The following is a 16,022-nucleotide window of genomic DNA, read 5'->3' as shown; positions in this document are numbered from 1 at the left end:
CCATAATCATCGCAGGTTCCTTACCTGCTCAGTGCTTCTGATACCACTAACTCAGTGACCAATGAGGCCACACACATAGTGGTGGGTCCCCCTACTTGGTGGTTCGGGCCTACTTGAGGCGTTGAATCACTAGGATGGGCCATCACAGTGCTTGGGATGGGAGCAACTCTAAAATGGCGTAGAGCATGTGCGCCCGTCATTTGTATTGGTAGGGTTACGTGTGTTATGATGCAGGTGCTGGATGGGTGTGGTGTGGGTGTATACCAGCCATGAGGGAGTGTGTGTGTACCGTTCTGACAACTACACCTGCAAATAACAAATCACTACAATTAAATTTGGGCAATGTTTCATTGTTATGTTTTCCTGGAAGCGTAAGTGGCGTGGGCTGGCCTGACGTATGCTAGTGCTGCACGAGGCTCTGAACCATGATTCCCGAGCTATGGGCGTGGTACCGTCGTGAGCTATATGAGAAATCAAGTGATTCGGGTGTCCGTTTTGTAGTGCTGACATCACCCGGGTCTTAAATAGAAATGTGTCATTTTATCTCTAAAGTCCCACAACTTGGCCAAAATGGAAGGTACGGGGTATCACTGACTCTATATTCATTCATAGTTGCATACATAAAAGAAGGTGAACATGACGCATTTCTGCGATTATGAATCTTTGTTTTACATTAGGTGGAGTGTTGTAGCTGTAGTAATACAGGGCTGTGAAAGGTTTAAGTTGCAGTTTTTGGCACATGAAGGGCAGCTAATATATATATAAGTATGTGGTTATTCAGGTACACTGAAGAACTTGGTGCTGGAAATCAGTGTTCGAGCCTCGGAGTTGCGTACACATCCTGTTATTGTACAGTAATGACGTAATGTACGCGTGCCTGAAAATGTATTAGTTTTGGTCTGATTTTGTGCTATTTAAATATGCTAAAAATACATTTTAAAAGGAGGAATAGCCCACACTTACTGTCACAGGTAAGATGGTTGCATATGCTATTTATAGCACAATATACTGTGGTAGGGCAGAGGAGCAGCATTTTACAAACACAATAAATACACAGACACAGATAGATAGTTGAAGTGGGTACAGGCACGTGTGCTCAACTCCATTTTTTTACCTTGTTGATAAGAAGTAGAATAGTAATCATGATATAATATACAGATATTTATTCATAAACGGTTTCTGACTTATGCTGTACAAAGGTAGGAACATTGTATGTCAAATAATACACAGAAGATCGTAAAGAGTTCATGAGTTGTGGTGGACTGAGGTAGGGGCCGTTTGTGTGGAGCCTGCAATGATGCGTGGTCCTGGCAGACTGCACTGGTAAAAATGTGTTTTGACTATTGAATTTTGCTTTAACAAAGGCACGTGTCTACTACTTACGGTGTACTGAGTTAATGGTACGTCTGGTGTTTATCGTGTGCTCACCCTGCGATTATGCGTGGTCTGAACGGGTTGCACTGAAACCATTATTTGTTGCATATTGGAGTATTTGAACTTTGAGGGGGGAAAAAAAACTAGCATCGATGGTTATCAATTGCTGTGAAAACTACGTGTACTGATTGCTCCTCATAACAAATTACACAATTCCTCTTCATGCTGTGCATTGTAACTTTCACAAATTGGGGACGTATGTCTGGTGGGGATGTTGAGGGTGATGCCCCAGAGGTACTTGGTATTGCTGGTGGTGGAGGTACATTTTGGTGCGATCGTGTACATTGTTTGTAATCATAGTTCACATGATGCAGCTATTGAAGGTGCTTGCACATACTAGCAGTGCAACAGCACTATTTTTGTCTCTGCTTTACATGAATCGAGGCTGAATTGAATGCTGTCTGTAGTGTAGAAGAAAAAGTAAATTCAAGTTGAGAACCCTACTGTGCACAGTGTACATAGAAGCTAGTAGTCAGTACAGTTATAGAACAATGTTTTTTTCACTTATTTTAGCAGAATCTGAATACATACAGTATAATTGTCTCTGCATTAAATAAATTAAGGTTGAATTTTCTACTGTCTATAGTAAAGATGCAAAGGTGAATTCAAGTTGTATACCCTGCTGTCTGCAGTGTAGATCTTAGGGTCGAGTGCATCATCAGCAATCATAGTGGAAGTGGAAGATCGAACATGTATGGAGTGTGCTTTTTATTATTCAACTAAATGTATAAGTGATATAAAATACGTTTTTCAAGGAAGCATAATAAAGGGATATTGTGTAGCGTTTGATAGGGGTTATACTTAGTTTGGTTACTACTGAGTTAGTGGTATCTAAAACAAGAAGGTTCAGTGGAGCCTGCGATGATGCGTGGTCCGGGCAGGCTGTACTGATAGTAACGTTTTTTGTGTTGTGAATGGTGACTTAGTAAGGCCACGTGATAATCATTTTTGGTGCACTGAGTTACTAGTATCTTTGGGGCTTAGCATGTACATATTCTGCAATGATGCGTGGTCTGGGGGGAGGGGGGCACAGTAATTGGAGTAATGTCTTTTGTCGATTGGATTCTGCATGAATTGCACTTAAAAGTGATAGTATGCCTCATTGCTGACATAAAACTGTTCACTCTTCTTTCCGATGATTTATGGTGCACTGAGTTGGTAGTATCTTTGGCGCTGAGCTTGTACGCACCCTGTGATAATGCGTAATGCAGGGTGACTGTACTGGGAGCAATGTATTTTGCCTAGTGAATTCTGCTTTAATGAGGCTATGGGAAAATGACTTGTGGTGCAGTGATTTAGTGGTACCGAAAGCATGTGTGTACCCTGTGATGATTCGTGGTCCGGGGAGGGGGGGGGTCGCAGTGGTATAATGTCACTGGAATGCGTGATGTACAATCGTCATTCTATCTGAAAAAATCTGAAAACATACAATACAATTGTCCCTGCATTAAATTAATCAAGGTTGAATTCCTTATTGTCCATAGTATACATGCAAAAGTGACTTCAAGTTGTGAACCCTGCTGTCCCCAGAGTACATCGAAGGCTGTAGTTGACACACATCGATGAATGCTTTTTTTGTTACATACTTTAACAAAATCTGACAACACAGTACTATTTTCCTGCCTTAAATAAATCGAGACTGAATTTTATGTTGTCTGTAGTGCTTATGTGCCACTGGTATCAAGCGGTAAACTCTTTTGATCGCATTGTACATTTGAAAACATAACTCACAACAGTCATTGAGGAATGTTTTTTGTGGCATCCTTTAAAAAAATATTCTTTGCCTTACATAAATCAATGATATCTTGAATGCTGTCTGTGGTGTAGATGGAAAGCTGAATGCAAGTTGTGAACTCTGTCGTACGCAGTGTAGATTTAAGGCAGTAGTCAACACAAAGATCGAAGCATTCTATTTTGCCACAGAATCTGAGGACACAGTACAATTGTCTTTGCCTAAAATAAAGGAAGGCTGGATTCAATTCTGTCTGTGGTGTCGATGCAAACCTGAATTGACGTTGAGAACCTTGTTGTACGCAGTGTAGATTGAAGGCAGTAGTGGACACAAAGATCGATGAATGCTATTTTGCCACAGTTAACAGAATCTGAGGACACAGTACAATTGTCTCTGCCTTAAATAAAGCAAGGCTGGATTCAATGCTGTCTGTAATGTTGATGCAAAGCTGAATTCAACTGGTATCAAGTTGTCAACTCTACTGACTGCAGAATAGATTGTAGGCACTTCTCAGCACAGATACTGAAGACAAATGTAGATCCAAAGTTGAATTCAAGTTGTGAACCCTGCTGTCCGCAGTGTCTATGGAAACCACTAGTCAATACAGACATAAGTCTGCAGTGCTGTGGCGCTGAGTTCGCAATCGCCCTGTATCAAGGAAGCATGTGGTTATGGCGGCAGCCACGTGGCAGGGTGCGGACCTTCGCTGCGGTGCATTCTGTTCTCTTTTCAGAAGTGAACCACGCCTAAAGCGTAGACTAATTATTTATAGTCTTACGTTGACGTTGTTTACGTTGGACTAGCCCACTCCGCTTCTGTTTCAAAGGAGGGGGGTGAACACAGCTACGTGACCGAAATATTCCCTAGTGTCTGAGATAATGAGGTTGCTTCCACTATTCAGTACACTACACGTATCAATGGTATATGTACACACTGACAAGTTATTGATTTCTATAGTGAACTGTGTATAGTATTTCACCGGTAGTCATAGCGTGGTGTACATTATTGTTGATGTTTGAGTTCTTTCCCTTATACATACTTGGTTGCCACATCTCTGTAGATTGAGCTAGTGTACTGTTGAGGAAATATATTATTTTGGAAAGGTCCGTAGTACTGTTTTGTGCTGCCTCTGAGGTAGTAGGAAGAAGAGGTCCGTGGGGGTGGTTGTAGTGGTAGTGGCGCTGAGTATTGTGATTTTGTTGGGTGTCGGAAGTGTATAATTACAATTTCTAAGACATATTGCTATTTAAATATGGGTGTGAGTTCGATGTAATTCACGTAGTACATTTTCGACGTTCTTACAGTAGTTAAATGTTGATGTTAATTTTTTGTGGTAAGTGGAACTATTGCCTGATTTTTTACGTAGCATTGCAGATTTGGTTTCTGTTTGAAAATATGGGGAAGTGGTCAACATAATAAGTAGAAATTGTCATTTAAAAAACCTTTGAAATTCACTGACAAAACCATAGGTTTCAAGCTGGTTATAGTTAGGAATTATCTTTTGAAAAACCTTTGAAATTCACTGAAAAAACCATAGGTTTCAGACATGTTATAGTTAGGAATTAGCATTTCAAAAACCTTTGAAATTCACTGAAAAAACCATAGGTTTCAGACAGGTTATAGTTAGGAATTAGCATTTCAAAAACCTTAAAAATTCCCTGAAAAAAAACATAGGTTTTAGGAATGGCAATTTCACTCATACCAAACCATTGAAATTCCTCTGTTATAGTTAGTTGTACTATCTATAACTCTTGCGCCCACAATCCACTGGTGAAGATGTCACATATTACATAATTCATGACATGGTCAGTGACATCACTGATGACATCACTGATGACATCACTGATGACATCATCCATGTGACAATCAGATACACCACATCATACACTACTATAATCTTTCATCACTCACTGTAAAATATAGAGTACCATATTTGAATCCATTGACACACTAATACAAGTATCTAAAACCCCATTCAGTCATTCTTAGATCTACACAAACATGTAATCAATTATCTATAGATTCACTCTTACATGCTGTCAATAATCAATAGAACACTATGAAATATACTTATCCCAAAACGTGTTTTCCCCATGTTATTTTCCATAGGACGATTAGACACGGCTACAGCCCGAACCGCTGAACAGAATTACACCAAACTTGGCAAAATGGTAGGGACTGGTATGCAGTAGGGCCCTTTGTTTAAATGGTGTAAATCCCTCCAGTAGTTGTTGAGAAAATTGAATTTGAAAAAAATTATATATCAATATAAGCTTACTGTAAGCTTACTGTACTCTGTACCTTCCCGAGTACGAGCTGCATTCTGATTGGCTACCAATGTCTGTCAACACTCCAAAACAGAAATTGTTGGCAGCCATCTTGTACCTCGGTAGACTGAGGCACAGGAAAGCAGAAAAACAAACGTGTAGAACTCAAAAAGGGGGCAGGGTAGAAGCACCCTGACCCCCTAGGCTTGCTCCCAGGCCCCAACATTTTTTTATTTTTTTTAAAAATCGCGGGGTACTCGTACCGTACTTGTACGGTACGCGTACGGTGTGCTTTACCCCGCGATTTAAAAAAATAAAAATTGGGGGGGGGGGGGAACTGGGGGGTCCTTGTGGGACCCTCTGAGCAGGCCTAGGGGGTCAGGGTGCTTCTACCCTGCTCTCTTTGCGTGTTTTCCATCTTTGTTTCACTGCTTTCTTGTGCCTTGGTTCTACCGAGGCACAATATGGCTGCCAACACTTCCTGGTTTGGAGTGTTGACAGACAGTGGCAGCCAATCAGCATGCCTTCCCGAGAAAGCTGCATGCTCATTGGCTGTCAACACTTCTAACCAGGAAGTGTTGCCATCCATCTTGTGCTCGATAAACCGAGGCAAAAGAAAGCAGAAAAACAAACGTGAAGAACACAAAAAGGGGGCAGGGTAGATACACCCTGAACCCCTAGGCCTGCCCAGGTGGTCCCACATCGACAAAAAAGGGCCACATTTTTTTTTTTTAAACCTGATCTGTTTTTTTAAAAATTACCCCCCGGGGGACCAAATTGCAGCGGAATAGTGATAAAGAAGTGTGGGGGGTCCACAACCCCCCCCACACTGCCCCAGGGACCGCCGCCCCGGGGCAAAGCAACGCAGCCCCTTGGCGCATACTGGAGGCTCCTGGTGGGGTACTTGGCCCCCAGGGACCCCAAGTATGCAAGGGGAATTAGTTCCTATTCTGCAAACACGCCAGGGGTTGCGCTGCAGAGAGGTGTAAAAAAGGGTGTGGCCTCATTACACCTCTCTGCAATGCAGCCCCCTGGCGCATACTGCAGGTTCCAGGTGGGCTAGTTGGCCCCCAGGGATCCCCAGTTTGCATGGGGAATTAGTTCCCCCTCTGCAAACATGCCCGGGGGCTGCGTTGCAGAGAGGTATAAAAAGGGTGTGTCCTCATTACACCGCTCTGTAATGCAGCTCCCTGGCTTATACTGGAGGCTCCTGGTGGGCTAGTTGCCCCCCAGGTACCCCCAGTATGCAAGGGGAATTAGATCCTCCTCTGCAAACGCGCCAGGGGTCGCGCTGCAGAGTGTTGTAAAAAGGGGGCGTGCCCTCTGAACACCTGCCTGCAAAAATGTAGTAAATCAGTATAAAAAAAATAACAATTAATACATTTAAAAATTGTCATTTAAAAAACCTTCGAAATTCAATGAAAAACCATAGGTCTCAGGCCTTATATAGTTAGGAATTAGCATTTAAAAACCTTGCAAATTCACTGAAAAAACCATAGGTTTCAGGCCTTATATAGTTAGGAATTAGCATTTAAAAAATCTCTGAAATTCACTGAAAAAACCATAGGTTTCAGGCCTTATATAGTTAGGAATTAGCTTTTACAAAACCTTTGAAATTCACTCAAAAAACTATAAGTTTTAGGGGTGTTATAGTTAGCTGGACATTTCACTCATACAAAACCATTGAAATTGCTCCTATATAGTTAGTTGTACTAACTATATTTCGCGCACCCGCAATTCATTGCTGATGATGTCACATATTAGATCATTCATGACATGGTCAGTGTCATCACTGATGACATCTCAAATGACATCACTGATGACATCACCGATGACATCATCCACATGACAATCACATACACCTTTTCATACACTAATAAAATCTTTCATCACTCTTTGTAAAATACAGAGTATCATATTTGAATCCATTGTCACAGCAATACAAGTATTTAAAAATCCACTCAGTGATTCATAGATGTATACACACATCTAATCACTTACCTGTAGATTCACTCATACATGCTGTCAATAAACAATAGAACACTATCAAAAATACTTATACACCTATATCGACATTAAACAACAGCACACATCCTATTCACATATAAAGTCATCCTACTCACTTATGCAAACAATGGATCATACTTACATATTTATTTAGGAAAACACCTATTGTCAGGGTTCCTAATGACCCAGACCTTGACCCCAAACCAGTCCACATTCAAATGGACTCCTGTGGTCCAAATGGAGTAAGGGACCCAAGGTAAAGCACCTTTGGTGTAGGTTGTGGCATTTGCGCAACCTTAAGATGGCCGCCAGGGAGCTGGGGTCAGCTGTCTAGTTGCCTTGTAGATTTAGAGCGGAGCTTAGGTGATGCGCGCACACCTGTGGTAGTGCGCACTTCACTGAGGCAAATTCCCGGAGCAGTTCGAAGTTTAGCGCACTCCTAGTTTTGAGGAGAATTTCGCAGTAAGAGGAAGACTAGTGTTAACAGAACGAACAACGGAATAAATAATAAATCAGCAGACGAACCCTTGACAGCTGTTTATTCACGGAACGAGAGCCGAGCTGTCTTGACCGCCGTTTATTCACGGAACGAGAGCCGAGCTGTCAAGAAGAGCTTCTTTCATCCTGAAGTTCAAGACCGGAAAGTATCATTCGGCAGCTGTAAAAACAACAAGAGGACATAAGAGCTAAGTGACGGAAAATCGTGTTTTTTGCATTACTTGTTTAAAAGGCAAAAGTTTGAGCATAATACGACATAGAGTGAGAAAGGAAAACTGCGAACTTACCATATGAGCATTTGGTCGTATCTAGAACCTGGTAAAAGAAGGAAAAGTAGAAAGACATTACTAGAAGGCTAAATGCAGTAATTGGAAACATAAGACTTGAATATATATAAAAAAGGGAAAACTTACCTGACATATTCCTGAGCAAGTGAAAACCTAAAAGTGAGAGAGAAGCAGCAGCATTAGAATAAAGGAGAACAGAAAGACTTCATAACAAGCAATATTAAAGCATATCAGACAAGAATTAATATGGTGTAGCACGGTTACAACAAATTTTTTACAACGCACTACCATTACATCGCAACTTTTACCACGCAAACCATTACAACGCAATGCGCTGGGGGGCGCTCTAGGATAGGGAATGTATTTAATATACTATCCAACACCTTCCCTGCTATCCACGGGGACTGGAGTTGGAATAGTAAATTAAATAATTCACTATCCAGCGCCTAAAAGCATTATGCATTGTAATGGACTGCGTGGTAAAAACCGCGTTGTAAAGGCATGCGTGGTAAAAGCATGCGTTGTAGTGACACCAATCCATTAATATATAAGGATAATCGCACCTTAGAACCTGGTAGGTCATACTTAATAAGAAAAAGGCAATTACTGGAGGTATAGGAAAAGATAGGGAACTAACCTTGTTAAAATGTTTTGCAGATGTAACAGTTTTTCCATTTACAAATAAGAAAACGGCATCAGACATAAGAAGAGAGGCAGGGTACTAAAGGACCTTGGGTAGGTAGAAATTCCTTAGAAATAAATAGGAAAAGAAAAAGAGTAGAGTAGTGAAGGGAAATAAGTAATGGTTGTGTGTTTAGTTTCCTTAGGTATCTTCGGTTGGTTGTTAAACTGAAAGAAGTACCAGACTGAAAACCAGAGGGTTCAGGACCAGTCTCTTCTCTGTTCTTTATTATTTTATCCAATTTCCCCCTTCCCCCTTTCTGATCAGTTAGCGCCAAGATACCATTTGGCTCTGAGTGATTGGAGGTGGGAGTCGGGAAGCTAGCATCATCTGTTCCTGTGCAAGAATCTAAGTATCAGCTATTGGTAAGAAAGTGAGTTCTGACAGAGTGAAGTGCCCACGTAATAAATCTTGCACCCGAACAGAATGGTTGAGGGAATAAATTTGCAGACCTTAGGGTCGATCTTAGAAGCAATACAGAAAGAGCTAGTAGCGGTTAAGGAAGAGAATCAAAGTCTAGGGCAAGAGGTCATGAATTCGAAAAAAGAGACGGCAGAATTAGCACAGAGAATAAGACAACCGTACTCTGCAGTAAGGGAGGGTCCCACTACATCAATGGGAGACACAAACAAACTAACAACGCAGGTTATACATTCTTTGTCACCAGTTATACCCTTGGCAGCACCGGAGAGGTTTAGTGGAGACCCACAGAAGGCGCAGATATTTATCACGCAATGCTCTCTCCATTTTATGTGTCGCCCTTCTATCTTCCCTGATGCGCGACCTAAGGTAGCCTTTATTTTGTCATATTTAAGTGGAGACGCGGCGGTATGGTCGATGCCGATAGTCCCACGAGATGATCCTTTGTTACTGAATTTTGACGAGTTTAAAAAAGAATTCCTGAGAATATTTGATCGAAGGCGAATTTCTCAAGCAGTGGATAACGAGTTGTTGGAGTTGAAGCAGGGAAACAGAGACTTGGTGGCTTACCTAGCCCAGTTCAATAAACTTATTATGGAAACCGATTGGCCAGAAAGTAAGAGGACGGCGATTTTCTATCGAGGCCTGCGCGATGAATTAAAAGATGGATTGGCTCATATACCGAACCGTCCAACTGAAATATCCACCCTGATTGATCTGGGAGTTTAGAGGTACAGTCCCACGGTTTGATAGAGCAAGGGCAGAAGTTTGGAAAGGCGCAGAAGTCCCCTCAGGACCTGAACCGATGCAAATTGGAACCATTAGGGGTCCACTTACAAAGGAAGAAAAAGAGAAAAGACGAGTCAGTAATTTATGTATGTATTGTGGTTCAAGTGGACATTTTGTGCTAAGCTGCGCAAAGAAGCCAAAAGGTTCATTTAAGCCAAAGGAAAACTCGCAGCACCACCTGTAGAAGGAGTTGTGCAGGTAGATGCGAATCAAGAATCAACGTCACAGGAACATCGATTGGCAAATACCTTGCAGTCATCTTCACCACATTTGATCTTATCCATGACAATAACATTTCGTCAAGAGACCATGAACGGAGTAGTGGTGATGGTGGACTCGGTAGCCACGGGTAATTTTTGCAACCTGAAATTCGCAGCAAGGATTGGGTTGCAAGCAATCGCCAAGACAAAAAGTGAACCAGTTCGAGCAATTGACGGAACAAATCTATCTTCTGGGCCCATAGTAAGTCACACAGAACTGGTAGAGTTAATCCGAGAAGATGGGCATAGGGAAGCTATTCACTTTAACTTGATAGATGCCCCTAAGTTTCAACTCATCTTAGGACTTCCTTGGCTCACTGAGCACAATCCCTCTATTAACTGGAGTGACAGAACGATAGAAATTAATTTGACATATTGTAGAGAGAACTGTTTTGGAAATCAAAAGGAAACGAATAAACAGAACCCGGCTGATGCCTTATGGTCGGCAGAAGTCTCGGTGTGTGTAATCCATACACAATCAATACCACCGGAATATCAGGATTTTGAATATGTGTTCAATGAAAAGGAAGCCGAACAATTGCCATCTCATCGAATTTACGACTGCAAGATAGATCTTGAACCAGGGGCAAATTTGCCATGCAGTCGGGTGTACGCTTTGACAGAAAGAGAACATCATCATTTGAGAGAGTACATCGACAAGTATTTGGCTAATGGATTTATACGTCCCTCCCAATCCCCAGTATCCTCGCCTTTATTTTTCGTGCTCAAGAAGGAACAGGGAGAATTGAGGATATGTATTGATTACCGAGCAATCAACAGAATAACAAAAAAGAATCGGTATCCTCTTCCACTCATCTCAGTTTTGTTGGATCAGATCAAGGGAGCACAGATATTTACTAAATTGGATTTAAGAGGAGCCTACCACCTTATTCGAGTCAGAGAAGGTGATGAGTGGAAGACGGACTTCAGAACTCGTTTTGGGTTGTTTGAATACCAAGTGATGCCCTATGGGTTGTGTAATGCTCCTGCAGCGTTCCAGCAATTTATTAATGATGTACTTAGTGAATTTATTGATCAATGCGCAATTGTGTATATTGATGACATACTAATTTACTCAGTTGATACCCAGGAGTATCAGTCACAAGTCCGAGGAGTTCTGCAGAAACTTCGAGAAAACAGATTATTTGTCAAACTGGAAAAATGTGCCTTTGGTGTAGCTCAAGTGGAATTTCTGGGCTTCGTGATTTAGCCGACAGGAATCCATATGGACAGACTTAAAATTCAGGCAGTCCTTGAATGGAAGTCACCGACCAGCGTCAAAGAAGTTCAAGCATTCATCGGGTTTGCAAATTTCTATCAGAGATTTATTGGTGAATTCTCTCGACGAATACTACCTCTGACTCGACAACTGAAGAAAGGAGCACGTTTCGAATGGTCCGAAGAAGCGGAGCAAGCCTTCAAGGAGTTGAAGTGTGAGTTTACCTCAGCACCCATCCTTCTTCATGCAGACCCAATGGAGCCTTTTTACGTGGATACCGATGCTTCGGATTTTGTAGTTGGAGAAGTACTTTCTCAAAGAAATAAGGAAACAGGGCAATTGCACCCAGTGGCCTACCGGTCCAGAAAATTGACGTCAGCTGAAATCAACTACACAATTATGGAAAAAGAGCTGTTGGCAATAAAGGATGCCTTCAAGGAATGGAGACATTACCTTATGGGAGCTCATCATGTAGTGACAGTCTATACTGACCATCGCAATTTGAAATTCTTGAAATCAGCCAGAACTCTAACACCTCGACAACTTTGTTGGTCGCTGAACTTTGCCGATTACGATTTTGTAATAACTTACCGGCCAGGAATTCAAAACGGAAAGGTGGACGCCCTGTCCCGAATGGGAACTGGAGAAGAGAAGAATCAAACAAGCACTCAAGCAATCATACCAGATTCTAAAATTATCGGCGCCACAGATATTCTGGGTTTCAAGGAGCAGGTTGTTCAAGCCTTAACCCCCAATGAAATGCAGGAATGGGCTCAGCAAGAGGATGGAAGAGAAGTTCTCGATGATTTACCTTACAAAGACGGTGCATTGTATTTGCCAACTCCAGCATTACAGAAGCAAGCCTTGCGGGAATGTCATGATCATCTGTTAGCTGGACACAAGGGAGAGCTCAAGACGGCGGATTTAATTAAAAGAAAATATTGGTGGTCACAAATGAATAAGGATATTGAACAATATATGAAAACCTGTGAGATATGCACTCAGGGAAAACTAGAACGGCATGCTCCCCAGGTGCTGTTGCAACCTTTGCCCATTCCTCCTTTTCCGTGGCACACTATCACCTTAGACTTAATAACTGATTTACCATCCTGCCATGGGGTCAACACAATTCTAGTGGTGGTAGATGCATACATAAAAATTGCACATTTTCTGGCCTTAAAGTGAATACCAACAGCGAAACAGTTAGCTCATAATTTTAGCACACAGATTGTAAAATTGCACGGGATTCCTAAGGTCATTATATCTGATCGTGACACTCAATTTGTCTCTCATTTTTGGAGAGCTTTTTTGAAGGGTTTAGGAGTAGACACACATCATTCTACCAGTTTCCATCCGGAAACGGATGGGCAAACTGAGAGAGTGAACCGGGAGCTGGAACAATATCTACGATTGTTGTCTTTGAAACAGGGTGGGGAATGGCCGGACTATTTATGGACAGTAGAGTTTGCTCACAACAACGCTAAGAATGTGTCCACCGGTTATTCTCCGTTCTATTTAAATTACGGGAGACATCCAAACTCCACTGTACAAGATGTAGAGCTTCCAGTCCCAGCAGTTAAGGATTTAGTGTCTCACTTAAGTTCAGTACATGAATTCGCATCACAGCACTTAGCACAGGCTAAGGAAAGGTATAAGATGTATGCTGACAAAAGGAGAAAGGAACCTCCCCCTTTAGAGATAGGGGACGAAGTCTGGTTGAATACCAAGAATCTAAGATTAAAGGGAAATCGAAAATTTCAACCTCGATTCATTGGTCCTTACCCCATAGCTGAACAGGTGAATCTAGTAACTTATAAATTGACATTGCCATCAAAACTCAAGATTCACCCAGTGTTTCATGTCTCCCTATTGAAGAAATCTGCTCCAAATTTAAGAAAAGAATCAATTCCACAGCCAATTCAGTTAGAAACTGGAACGGAGTTTGAGGTCAAAGAAATTTTGGATTCAAAGCTTGTTAGAGGAAAATTGTATTATCTTGTTGACTGGAAAGGCTATGGTCCAGATGAGCGATCTCGGGAACTAGATTCAGATGTTCATGCTCCTAGACTGATAAAACTCTTTTACCAATGTTATCCAACTAAGCCAAACTTGAGAGGACCTTCTTTGGTGGGGGGTACTGTCAGGGTTCCTAATGACCCAGACCTTGACCCCAAACCAGTCCACGTTCAAATTGATTCCTGTGGGTCCAAATGGAGTAAGGGACCCAAGGTAAAGCACCTTTGGTCTAGGTTGTGGCATTTGCGCAACCTTAAGATGGCCGCCAGGGAGCTGGGCTCAGCTGTCTAGTTTCCTTGTAGATTTAGAGCGGAGCTTAGGTGACGCGCGCACACCTGTGGTAGTGCGCAATTCACTGAGGCAAATTCCCGGAGCAGTTTGAAGTTTAGCGCACTCGTAGTTTTGAGGAGAATTTCGCAGTAAGAGGAAGACTAGTGTTAACAGAACGAACAACGGAATAAATAATAAATCAGCAGACGAACCCTTGACAGCTGTTTATTCACGGAACGAGAGCCGAGCTGTCTTGACCGCCGTTTATTCACGGAACGAGAGCCGAGCTGTCAAGAAGAGTTTCCTTCGTCCTGAAGTTCAAGACCGGCAAGAATCATTCGGCAGCTGTAAAAACAACAAGAGGACAAAGAGCTAACAGCCTGATTCATGAAGCGAAATTGCGCCCGCAATGGCTGCGAAAATGCAATTGCGGGTGCAAAACACGGAATCGGCATTCAAGTACAAAATAGCGATTTCGCAAACACAGAATAGCGATTAAAATAGCGATTACGCTATAATAGTCGCAGAGTCCCGGTAGTCGCGCATTAGCGATACGGAAATAGCGACCAACCACGGAATCTGCGAAATGAATAGCGAAACGCAATTTATTCTCAATCGGCATTCATGAAAAATAAACAATAGCGGAAAACCCCAAAATCGCATTTTTGCGCGGCGCAAATTAAGGACAACTCAAAGCAGGTGGTAACCATAAAAGCCATGATTAAGTAAAATTTGAAAAACAGTTGGCCAATCACCAACAGGTCCAGGCCTGACCAATCACACATAAGGACATTCAGCAGCAGCATTAGGCGTTCCACAATGCCAGGAATGTACATGGTGGTGAGGCGGCGAAGGCTACAGCGAGCAGCACGGAGGAGACGCATGAGGCAGGAAAGGATTTACCGGCAGCGGGTCACCATGCTGGGCCAAACCAGAGAACAGATTTATGCCAAATACAGGCTGAATGGGGAAATGATCACCTGGCTGATACAAGAACTTGACCCCCTCATGCAGCACCCAACAAGGCGAAACAATTCTGTGCCTACACATGTGCAGGTATTGTGCAGCCTGCACCTCCTGGCCTCCGGCAGTTTCCAGGGCATAGTAGCGGCTGCTGGGGGGATATCCCAGCCCACCATGTCACGCTGCCACCACACTTTCGTTGACGCCATGCTCACCCAGCTCCACCGCCACATCACATTTCCCACGAGCCAACAGGAATTGGACCTGACAAAACTACAATTTTACAATGTAGCCCATTTTCCCCATGTCCTCGGCTGCATCGACTGTACCCACGTCGCCATCTGCCCACCAGCTGCCACGGAGTATATGTACCGCAACCGGAAGTCCTACCACTCCCTCAACATACAGATGGTCTGCAATGCCAAGACCATCATCACTGACATTGTCGCACAGTACCCAGGGAGTACCCATGATTCCTTTATCTTCAGGCACAGTGGACTCCACACACGACTGCTCAGAGGAGAGTTTGGGGAAGGACACCTACTTGGTAAGTACACTTTGTCGACAATGTCACATTGCAATGAAGTCACTGCGCTGCACAGGCAATCAACATCTGCTCCTCTCATTCAGGTGACAGTGGCTACACCCTACGGGAATACCTCCTGACCCCTTACCTCAACCCTGCCACACCTCAGCAACGGCGCTACAATGTTGCGCACATCCGGACAAGGAACTGTATAGAAAGGACATTTGGCCTGCTCAAGAGCAGGTTCCGTATACTGCACAAGACAGGTGGGGCCATGTATTACAGTCCTGCTGCGTGCTGCCGCATTGTGGCTGTCTGTGCAATGCTCCATAACATTGCAACCAAGCGCCGGATACCTGTTGACATCTCAGGCAGTGAATCTGAAGGGGACGACCGGCCACCAGCACATGTGCACCATGCACGCGGGGAGAACCCAGCTGAAGGCCACAGACGTCGCAACCACATCACAGTGAACAATTTCTAGCCCACCCTCTTCCCCCACCCCACATATCACAATTGCATGCAAAATGTAATGATTACACAAGGCTAATGTGTGCAGCAAAATAAATATATTTGTTTCATTCACAACAAAAAGGTAATCAGTCCAACTATTTACAAATACCAGTATTGCGTCATACTGCAGTGTGCATGT

The sequence above is a fragment of the Lissotriton helveticus genome, chromosome 1_1, assembly GCF_964261635.1.
Source record: "Lissotriton helveticus chromosome 1_1, aLisHel1.1, whole genome shotgun sequence".
NCBI lineage: Eukaryota > Metazoa > Chordata > Amphibia > Caudata > Salamandridae > Lissotriton > Lissotriton helveticus.
This window is presented reverse-complemented; position numbering follows the sequence as displayed.